Consider the following 12,048-nt stretch of genomic DNA (forward strand, 5'->3'; position numbering starts at 1 on the left):
CTAGGAATAAATATAGTTTTAAAAGAAAGATCCACAACCTTACGATCCCTGAGAGCCATCACTCACGGAGCTGCCCAAAATAGAAACTGTGTTGTGGGTGCCAGAGGCAGTGAGGCAGCATAACGAAGAAAATGGATGAAAAACAAGTGCTGAGCAACAGAGAGGTATTTTTGTATTAACCCTGCCAAATGGATTATTTATACCCTCATCTTCTCCTGTTGGTATGACTGGGCTTTTTAAAGGAAAGTTACAGTCAGTTTCTTCTGGTTATTTAATGCAGCAGATAAGCAGTTCTACCAACCTCTGGCTACCATCCCATGCATATGGATTTCAGGATAACTCTTAAGGAAGGCAGAAAGTGACAGTTTACAAACAGATATTCTGGGAACAATGGGGCATCAGGACTATCTAGACCGTAAACAGACCTTAAGCAGTAAAACTACATTAAACGCTGAAAGTGTGTAACTTTGAGACAAACATCCATGGCATGAAATGCTGGTTAGAGGAACTGGATCCTGGAAAGGAGTGGAGATGACCCAAAGGGTCTTTGCTGTCCAAGGGATGTCAGTGAAAGTTCATGGGAGCTGGGTGCTTTGGCATGAGCACACAGAAGCACTTGGATACCAGAGAAAAACCCAAAGCAGCTAGACTGCAGAAACCACTCTGAAAGCTTCAAGGCAAGGTCGTCTCTATCTTGAACAGCAGCATGTGACCAGCAGCACCCACAGAGCTGACACCTACCTGCAGCCCATGCCTGCCTTCATATTCCTCTTTTTCCAAAACCCTGTAGCCCCTCTTCTGCATTACCAAAATCCAGGTGTCACTCCCTGAATTACTGAAACCACCTACAAGGGATGAACAACAGCTTCTGCCTTTTTCTCATTAGGTCTGTTCATGTATTGGTGGGAAAATGGTCATCCTCAAATGTCCATAAGAGACTATGCAGCTCATGACTGAACTAAACCCTTTCAGTCAAACTTTGGATATTTACATAAATAGTATGTATGTATAGATATTTATTTTACAGAATCCTAATAATGGGTTCCTACCACCTCCCACTTCTCTTTTCAAGAACCTCCAGTGCTTGGCTATTTTTACTATTAGAATAGTTTATTTTCCCTTCAAATTTAACAGAAATCTCCCCTACTGCTAGTTAAGAACATTGTTCTTGCACTTTCCCCACTGAAACATCATATATTCCATCCTCCTTAGGGTATTATTTAAAATATTTTAACAAGCACTGTTATCACACCTCCCCTCAGTCTTCTTTTCTCTAGACTAAACATCACCAGTGCCCTCAACTCATAGGACATGATTTTTTTAAACCTCTATTATTCTTCTTCTTTGCTGCTGGACTCTGTCCAGTTGGTCGAGATCTTTCTTGGAAGTGCAGTGTCCACAGAATCACATCTGAAATTTATCAATATGTTAAATACTAAAATAGTCACTTTGGACAGCTTATTATACAGTACCCCTGACATTACATCTCACTGCTGGATTTGTAGTTTTTAACTACTGGGTTTTTCCCCTTCAGGCTTTCACTAGGGAAAATACAACTTGGAATGTTACTAAGGCAGTTGGGGAGAGCATTGCAGACTCCCAAGGCAGAAATCTGATGGCTCTGTGTAGAACACGAGGTCAGATGCCAGAGTAGACTTGAGGTGCTATACAGACTGGATAATGAATTTGCACTAATAGTAATGACTCGTAGCAAGGTGCACAATGCTGTAGCACAACTATTTCAGTGAGAGTATTTCTGTTACTATTATAGTACTTTTTGGGTTGTGGGTTTATTCTTTTAAAACTAGAATTATTTCTTGAGCACTAAATTGCTTCTTGATACATTGTTAAAATTTATACCAATAAAAAGCCTAAGGAGGAAGAAGTACAAATAAAACTACTTATACACACAAAAGCATATGCTGAGACAGATACGCTGTTTTAAAATGGTAATAGTTTCCTAACTTTGTGAGGAGAAAGTTATGAGTATGAAACAACCATCACCATAACAATCACAGAAAAGAAAATAGTATAGTACAGGATTTAAGACTGATGTTTAATTATTTGCTGTAATTAAACTTGCTATAATTAAATTAAAGTTGTTTAACTAATTGTTTTAAGTATTTAGTGGACTCTGTGGCAGGATCTACAAAAAGTCTTTAGTTACTTTTCTTGAGTACAGAGGTCTGCAAAACTTCCTCCACTGCAGGTTTGTTGGTTTGGGGTTTTTTCCTCCTGTTTGGTATGAAATTTAGCATTTAATTGCTCTTTTTAAGTTGGATTATAATTGCCTACCAACTTTTTCTCAGGGAAGAATCTGACTCATACAATCTGGCATCATCATCCCCCCAGGACTGCACGTTTGTCTCAACCAGCCCAGCTCTATAATAAAAGCTTTTAAGGTTTTTCCCTTTCTTGGTTTGTCTTATTCTCCTGACCCATCTCCAAAGTTTCCTTCTTTCTGGCAATGCAAGAGTGTGCAAAATCTGCGCAACAACACCCGTGTAACCAACCTGCTCTTCCTCACAATATGTAGACTACACAAGATATTACTTGCATTTAATTTTGCAACACTTGGAAAATTACCTACATTTCACATCCTAAAGTATCTTCATTTGTCCTTGTCAAAAAGGCAGGTCTCTTGAACTTATTCCGCCTGTCAGTCAAATTTTTGTAGGCTTTGTACCAAAGCCATTAAGCTGCTTTGTTTTCTCATTCACTATGTGTCTCTTTTCTTCTTGACCTCTGCCACTTTCTTTCTGGTCTTGTCCCCATTTATGGTCTTTTTGGTTTTGGTCACATTTCTAAGTGGAGATTCATGAGGAGCCTGAGTCAGAGTTTAGAATTAGCAAACAGGTGGGTTAGTGGACAGTGAAGAAAGATGCTTGTGGAAAGGAGAAGCATGATACCTGCATTAGTCACACCATTAACATCAACACTCTTTACTAATTGGTTTGTACCAGATTACTCTGGGAGTGTGTTAGGTTTCTGGTTTTAAGTTGTTGCATACCCTCACACTCTAACTTTAGAAACTGGCTCAGTTACATAATGTGAAGTTCGCACAAAAAACGCAAAGATCTTCCAAACTTGGAAGCTGCAGAGAGCAACTGCAGTAGGGAACCCACCCAGGTCTTGCACCTAACCCAGGAGACTTGCAATCACCCAATCATCTTGTCAGAGGCTGACACAAAGAGTAAGGTTTTAAATTCTTAGCTAAACCTACAGAATCTCTTGAGTAACAAATTTAACAAAAGAGAACTAAGCTGAGTAAGCGAAGAAAAAAAGGAAAACTTTTTTCCTTCAAATTTAATTTGGGGTGCTTACTCCACAGAGAGAAAGGCATCTGTGTTGAACAGGTTGGAGATTAAATTTTCTGTGGTCAGCATTTAGCATCGAGTCTCCTCTGGGAATAAATTTCATCCAAGGAAATGACGGCTGCTCAGGAGAATGAAAACCCTTGATACCGTATGTAGAAGGAAGAGAAAAAAGGAACATGTTGCATAGACATCAAAATAGCTTGTAGAGATGGAAGGGCTCAGCACAGTCAGCGCTGGAGCAGACTCCTCCAGCAGCACGTGTGGGGTGTCCAGCTCCCGTCTGACAGTGCTCCCAGGCCAGTATGCCCCCCAGTGCTAAAACTGCATTACTGGAACAACCCTGTCTCTGCACGTAGCAGCTGAGGACAGGGGGATTGGTGCTGTCTGTGCACCAATCAGACCCTCAGGAAAGGGTTTGGGGCACATCACAGCAGGCTTTCAGCCATACTCCCTGGGGATAGGCATCAGTGCTTGGGAACCACTGGCCCACAGCCCGCTGTGTGGTTGTTGTCTTGTGCAGGCAAAATGCACACATAGATGATCCGCTCCTGGGACAAGAGAGATACTGATAGCTGCTGGTGCTACCTGTGCTAACAAGCTCCTTCAAAGATAGTAAGTGTATCAATAGCAAAAAATTGAAGCCACCCATGAAGAAAGAGGTGTCTAAATAACTAAGGATGCCAGCAACACCTTAGGATGAACTGTCAAGCCATTCTACAGCCTGTAATTTCACATTTTTACCCAAGTCCTAGATGATAGGGCAGCATAAGCCCTGCTTCCCAGGAGCATTCAGTGGTTTTGCACAGAGCAGCACTGCACTTAATCTGTCATCCAAATTCTTCGTTGTTCTTGGAAAAGTCACCAGAATACCACGGGAGCAGCTGGCCTAATTGCTTCCTTTCTTTACCATCTATGGATGCTTCTGTCAACCTAGACTCCTTTACTGGACTGGGCTTCTTTACAGCTCCTGACCTTCAGCCTCATGAGAGGGTTTGAGACATCAGCTTTGCTGTCCACTTTCCCCTATAGTTTTTCCACCACTCTCTGCCCATCATGGTCATTCAAAATAGTTACTCTTTTCTCCAACTCACCCTGCTACTCAGGCTAAAGTGCTGTTTATCTGAAGAATGGTTTGGAAAGGTTATTTTCTTCTTCAATCAGTCTAGTGTTCTTTTTTTTTTCCTTCAGCTTTCCAGGTATTTTTTTTTTTTGCTTGACAGTTGAGTTTCATGTTAAATTCACTTTTAAATTCCTAGAGCAAAAAATACTTCTTTGGTGTGAAGTAGATATGGCACAGAGATACCAAAGTTCTATAAGCATCCCACCTCCTTCCTCATTCCTAATATTCTGCACTGTTTTTACCAGTAATCAGTATCTAATCTAATCAATATCTGTAACACCTCTGGTAGAATATCACTCCCCACAAAATAGCATTAGAAATAGCAGCAGAATTACTATAGAAACAGCACAGCATTAAGTCATTTGCTGGACACAGAGCAGGGTTAAACAGGTACTGTTTTTCTAGACTTCGTAGTGGCCTTAATTAATGACCAGCAATGACATTTTTATAGTAAAATTTTTATTTACCTTAAACTCTACTTTTCTTTTTAACTCCAAGAGTAGACTTGTTTCAGATCCTCAGTCCAACCACACCATGATCTGATTCCAGCAGAGGGGATATAGCAGTCCTTTCAGCCAGTGGTGGTGACCCTTCACGGTCAGTTGGGATTGGGATGACTGCAGCATCCCTCAGTCTTGGTAATTTTATCTCAGTCCTTTGAGTGCCAAAAGTGGCAAATCTGTCAGGAATGCAGATTTCTCAGGCCTTTCTGCACGGCCGGTGAAATTGTGCTTAGAAGATTCTTCTGACAGGAAGGCTGTTGGAAAATGCACAGGACAACTACAGCATACCCAGCAGGACAGGACACCCTTTAGCATATTTGAATAGAGACAATATAAATAACAGAAGATAACCTCAAACATTTTTTACTGAGTACTAGTTAGAGGACTTACATCTGCACTAGCACCTGAAAGCTATAACAATTGATTTTTGTAATGCTGGATCTTTTTTCCCCACAGCAACCACACCAGAACAAGGCAAGTTGATACAGACAGAAGGCATAGACTTAAAAAAATAGATAAAAGTCAAAAAGTAAAGAAAAAGTAATTAAATATACACTTGTGAATGAAAGTACTAATCAGAAATACAGTGTTAGTGATCCCATAAAACTCTCCATCTTCACATTTTTCACATATTTAGCTCAATAGCAGGTTGCAAATGAAGGAGAATGTTTGTGAGACAAACCAGCTCTCATACCAACAACACTTTTTCTGGGTATCTCTAAGAATATAACTGGAAAAATACGAGTTATAAATCTGGCAACATAACTAATTTTATTTTTAGGCAACATACAGTTCTTAAAAACATCAGTGGTAATGGAAATTTCTTTATGAGACCCACCTTTGCCCTTACTTATTACATATGTCAGTGGCTAGAATAAAATAATTTTTCATGTGTTTATTCTATTAAATTGACCTAGAATAGAGTGATTTTAATCTCTGCTCTTTGCTGGTAATATTTACAATGCATCACATGGGTTTATCTCCTTATCTCCAATTATGCTTTTGATCCTGCTTTTCTAAACATCAATTTCATTTGCCCAATCTCTGTTTCCTGCAGCAACCAAGATTATCATTCCTTCTGCCACATCTCTACAAGGGAAGGATTTGTATTCACAGGAAACACTACTTCCTAATGGAAAATGGTTTTCCCAGCCACGCTTAGGTAACTGAGGTGCAGCACTCTGCCAGGCAAAACATGATCTCTTCCATTTGAAATGATCTTTAGGCTAAGCAGATATATACAAAAGTACTAAACATAGGATCTAAACGCAAGACTTTAGTTTCTCTGTTATTTCTGAACTCTGCTGAAATTCAGAACTTCATTCCTAGAAATTATCATTGCTCAAATTTTAGCAGCAGAATTGGAGCAGCCTAAGTTGTGGATGATTTGCAGCTGGATCCCCATGTTTTTTTGCAAACAGCTGGACCCTTGTACCCCTCGAACTTTGCAGGCTTAAGCTACATCTAAGAAATATGCTCAATGTTAAGACTGCAGAACCTGCCAGAGATGCAAAATGCCACCTGCAGCATTTACCCAATTTATTTACTTTAATCCCATATTACTTGGTGCAAGGAGAGATGTGTTAATTATCCAAGGTTTGTTCTGGTATCAGAAAACAAAGGAGTGTACACAACTCACACTAGAATGGGGGAAAAAAATGAACATTTTCCATTAGCAAATACGAAAACAAGTGCATCTTTTGTTTTCTGTTAGAACAGGATCCAGATCAGGCTAGTTTATATGACATTCCTGGAGGAAGCATGCAGCATGTCTTAACAGATCTAGGAATGAATCCCTGAAACTAACACTATGCAAGTGTTAAGAATTCTTTATTCTCTGTACTCCAAGGGATTTTTTTTTCTAGTTTGCTGATAAATACTATCTGACAATGTCTGAAATCTAAAATTCTCTGCTTGCAGAGGGATGACACCAAGGATGGCTACATCAGCCTCAGTAATGTGAAAACCTCATCCCCGCCATAGCTGAGTGCCATGCACAGCTGGCTCCTGTTCTGGCAGCTGACTAGGCTGCCAAGCAGCATTAAGAGGCATTTTGGGTTTTGTCTTGCAGATCTCTGCATGAGGACTACTCAGCACAGAGGCACTGCCCCAGTAATCACCCTCTCTAGTCTGTGTTGAAACCATTCCACACAAGCCAAAGTACACTTTAATCAGGATTCACTTCCAGAGCAATCCTGTTAGCTTAATTAAGTCTTCAGCATTCCAAGAAAAGCAGTCGAAAGAAGAGCAATCCTGCAAGCTGGGGGAAGAACCATCTACCCTCAGCCTGCCCCTCCAAAAGAACTGATCTAGGATAACAAAATGTTTCTGCACATAGCAGCAAGACATGAGATGTGTGTCAAGCACAAGAAAAATGGTTATAAAAATTCGACATGACAGATAAACATAGAAGACATTAACAATAGCCAGTTTTTCATAGCCTGTTTAGATCCCTTGGATAAGAGCAGGCACTCGATTAACCAAAAATTCTAGCCAATAGCTGATGTTATTTCAGCATTTTTCAAATGCTTCAACTAGAACCTTGTCAAAATAAATGGTGGATTTGTGCTGTATGTGCTTATATGGCAAGGTTGATCCATGCTGATACTATTACAATGTTGTAAAGCATAAAATCTAGTTAATGGTTTCTGCCAAACCATGAATCAGTTGCAAAATAATGACCTGAAGTATGTTCTTTTTTCCATTCTCTAATATTTCTTCACAGCACAACCCAAACAATTGCTCATAATTAAACTGATTGGAGAAGCAGACACTGGCAGGAAATACACTGCTGGCACTGTTCCTATAGCACTTCATTGTACTGAATTTAGAACAATTACATCAGTTCCTTTCATTTTGCAGAAAAAGAGGAGGGGAACTGCTTTTTATCTTTTGCTCTCTACAAGCAAAATTAAAATTTATCAAATCTCCTGAAGCAGATTTGCTTATTTTTAATCAACAGGATTAAGTGTATCCCTGCTGCCTTTTCCCACCCTGTTTCACCTTCTTTATGGATGCTTTGTATTATTAGTATCCATCAGGGTATTTTCCTAGGAAAGCATAAGTAGATTAGCTTTTAATAATGGAAAGACAGAAAATGAAGCATATACAACAAGCAAGCAAAGACGCAGACAGAAAATGGAGTCCACATTTAAAAATAACATGACCTATGACTTCTTCCCCATCTATAGAGCAAGAGTTGTGTGCACGTGTTGTAGAGCAGAATAACATCCCGCAGCACTGGAGGGAATCTAAAGCCAAATTATGCTCTTGAGCAGACATATCCAGTTCAAACAAAATTTGAACAGAGACAAAGGGTTTGCTGATACCTGTAGAGACAGGCAAAAGAACACTGCATTAACTGTCCCTTCACCTTCACAGTAGTTTTGGGCACCACACTAGTCTTAACTCCCAGCACTCTAGGAACTTTTCTTTCCTGCACCAATCTGAAAGCATTCAACTCCATTTGAGTACTACAGCTCACAGCTCTGTACATAGATAGTAGCCACATTTAAAAGGTGCTTTAGCCAAATGAATGACCTCTATCGCAAAGAGTCTTGTTTTCAGTTCCCATGGCCACCTTGACAGAACTGGCAAGGGTTTATCTTCATTCTGCGGTGCCTGATCTACTGGGCAGCTCACAAAGTAAGAGGATGGGGTATTCCTACAGCAGTCTCTTGCTCCCAGTGGAACATGTGCAACTTTGGGCTTGCAAAAAGGCCAGTCACAATCTGGCAGTCAGTTAGATACTCATGTATTCAATTAAAGTGCTTTTTCTCTCACACATGCCCAACGATGTAGCACTTCCCATGAGTGGCTGTGAATAGATCTTTGAAGAGGTTCTCACAGAATGAATGTACCTCTGTTTCCCCCAAGTGCTGAATAGAGGGCAAACTTGGTTCAGAAATATAATCTATATTAGTATATTTATAATAAGCAAGATCTATGCATTCATATTTCATTCTTTATCCATGCAGACTTCGAAACAAAATCCAGAATGCTTTTGGGCAGGGGGATGGGGAGGAAAGTACTTGTGAATAGAGCACTGTGCAAGGAATGAGGAAGATATGGCTTGCAGTCCAGCGCCTTAAGAAAATCCCTATGTTTCTTTGCCCTTCTCTTTCATGGTCCTGTCTTGTCTACCTGTATTAACAGCTCCCTGGGAACCATAGCCATGGCTGATGCTCCTCAATTCAGAAGTACTATAAATATCAAATATCACTAAGGATGAGATTTTGTATGTTCTAAAGATGAGGTTATAAGTCACAGAATCAGTGAATTGCTGAGGTTGGAAGTGACCTCTGGGGATCATTTAGCCCAGCCCCTCCACTCGGAGGATGGCCAGCTACAACAGACCAGTCAGGACTATGTTCAATCAGGTTTTAACATCTCCCAAGAATGGCAACTCTACAGCTTGTCTAGGCAACCTGTTCCAGCATTCAACATCTTCACAGCAAAAAGTCTCCAAGTATTCTTCCTGTAGTCCAATTTGCACAGGATACCACTCAGAAGAGCCCACCTCCATTCTGCCTCAATCAGATAAACATCTCTCATTTTACAAAAAATACTTCGGTCCCTTCATCCCTATGGTAATTTGCTGAGCTCCCTCTAGTACCTCCATGTCTTGTACCGGGAAGCCCAGAAGTGGACACAGACCCCAGATGTGCCCTCACCAGGGCTGAGGAGAGCACAAGGATCCCCTCCGTCAACCTGCTGACAATGCTTTTGCTAGTGCAGTCCAAGAGACTGTTGGCCACCTTTGCCACAAGGACACACTGCTGGCTCACAATCAACCTTGTATCAACCAGGAGCCCCAGATTTCTTCCTGCAAAGCTGCTTCCCAGCTGGTTAGGCCCCAGAATATCCTGGTGCTTGGGGTTATTTCTTCCTAGGTGCAGGGTTTGTACTTCCCTTTGGTGAACATCATGGTTCCTGCCCACTGTTTCTCCAGCTTGTCAAGACCCTCTTGAATGTCAACAGTACCCTCTGGTGTATCAGCCACTCCTCCCAGCTTTATATAATCTACAGAGCAAGTTGCAGACTCAAATAAACATAATGTGGATTGAACTAGGAGAGGTTTAGATTCAATATTAGGAAAAATTTGTTCACAGAAAGGTTTTTCAAACGTCAGACCAGGCTGTCCAGGGAAGTGGAGGTATTTAAAAGACATGTAGATGTGGCATTTCAGGATGTTGTTTAGTGGTGGACTTGGAAATGCTGAGTTAATGGTTTGAGTCAATTATCTTAGAGAACTTTTTCATCCAAAATCGTTCTCTAATTCCTTAACAGAAGCAGAAGTACATTTTGACCTATCCCCCTAATGGATTCTGGTTTCATGGTTTGCACAGTCCCAAAGCTACTGAGGCCACCCAGACTTGAGGATCACAATCAGTTCACCCATCAGAGGCACACAGGGGCCACTGTGCAGAAAGGCCATTTGTCTTGTTTGTGCTGCATCATGCCATTCTCAGTCACGAGGATAAATCAATTACACAGGAAAATGAAGGAGAAATAGCAGCTGCTTATTACAGAAGTGCAGCAACTCAGATATAAGTAAAACATAAGCATTTAAATTGTTTTTTCATTTTGTGAACAATCTCCTTTTGCAGTTGATTTTTCTGTAGAAGAAGTAGGATGCCTACTTTCTATTTATAACTTTGCTGGGAAAGATTCAATGTTTTGGTTTTATTAGAACACTGTTAAAACAGAAAGATTCCAGAGCCCAAAACTGAAAGATAAATTCATATTCGTGTTTGTGTTTCCCTTGAGCCTGTGTTCCCTAACAGAAACACTTGATGGGCAAAGTGTAGTGTAACTTTTGACTTGTACATTTGTAACTAACACATCCAATGCCTTCTCCAGCAGATAATACCCTATGAGTAAACACTGACATTTAGCTATTTTTGAAATTAATCCTAATTTAAATTTCCAGAGAAGCTAGGATGTATTTTCTGACAAGGAGTTAAATTTAGTTTCCTAAACAGACATAATTAAATAATGATGTGCTTGAAAGAGAGGGATATTCTTCTCAGTTTGAGGACTTGATGAAGACTATTGTGTGCCAAACCAGTTTCCTGATTTGCCAGCAAATTTCCTGAATATTCCCAGCCTAATTGCTTAATCTGCTTCTCTGTTTCCTATCTGCAAAGGTGGCATATTCCTACTTCCCCTCTTTCCACTCTTTAGATGTAAAATGGTAAGAGCAGTGTAGTACTCTAAAGAGGTTACAGTTACCAGAACGAGGGACCAGCAGTGACACAGTCACCATATGTTTGTATTTAGGACCCTCCCTAAGAGCGCTGCACACTTCTGCCCTGGGGATGGCTTTGGTACATGCTACCTCTAGAAACAAGATATATTTGAGCATTTGCTCTTTGGACCACGTTGTTCAGAGTAGTTCTAATTTCACCAAGAGGTGTTTTTCTGCTCTCCCATCTCATCTGCTTTTTAATTTTAAATATCTCTTTGTAACAGAAGTCAGATAACATGATATCTCTAACATAAGAGAAAGTTTGGAAGTACACAGAATACTTACCCCATTCTAAATCAACCGCCTGTTGGCCTTAGGAAAAAAAAAAAGAAAAGGAAAAAAGACAAGAAAGAAGTGTTTCAGTACTTTCTGGATTCCATTCTCCAGGTGAACTATATGCTAGGAAGAGATATGTACAAACAGGAAAAAACACCCTAAGGCAAACCATTTAAGTTAGACTTGCACCTACCTGGATTTTTCAAAGTACTCCTATATACTGACTTTTGCATTCTCACATTGCTCTTTACTTCTTGGTTTCATTCACCATATATTCAACAGAAGTACCAAATTTTTCCACCCAGAAGTACATAATTTTTCCACACAGAACCATGAAATCCAGGAACAAAAAACCAACCCCCTCTGAGCAAGAAATGCCATCACTATTCTGCCAGCTTGGCTTGTCATCGCTGTCAATACAGCTTTAGTGACAGAGGAAAAGTGCTGGCAGACCGCCATAACCACTTCACCAAACCAGACAACAAAGAGTTAGAGATTTGAGAGGATAGTCACCATCAGAAGTGCTGGAAACAGAACATGTTTTGTTATACTAGTGTTTAGTGGAAGCATAGCATCACCAAA

Source organism: Corapipo altera, unplaced genomic scaffold (genome assembly GCF_003945725.1).
Source record: "Corapipo altera isolate COAL_440 unplaced genomic scaffold, ASM394572v1 2, whole genome shotgun sequence".
In the NCBI taxonomy this organism is placed as follows: Eukaryota; Metazoa; Chordata; class Aves; order Passeriformes; family Pipridae; genus Corapipo; species Corapipo altera.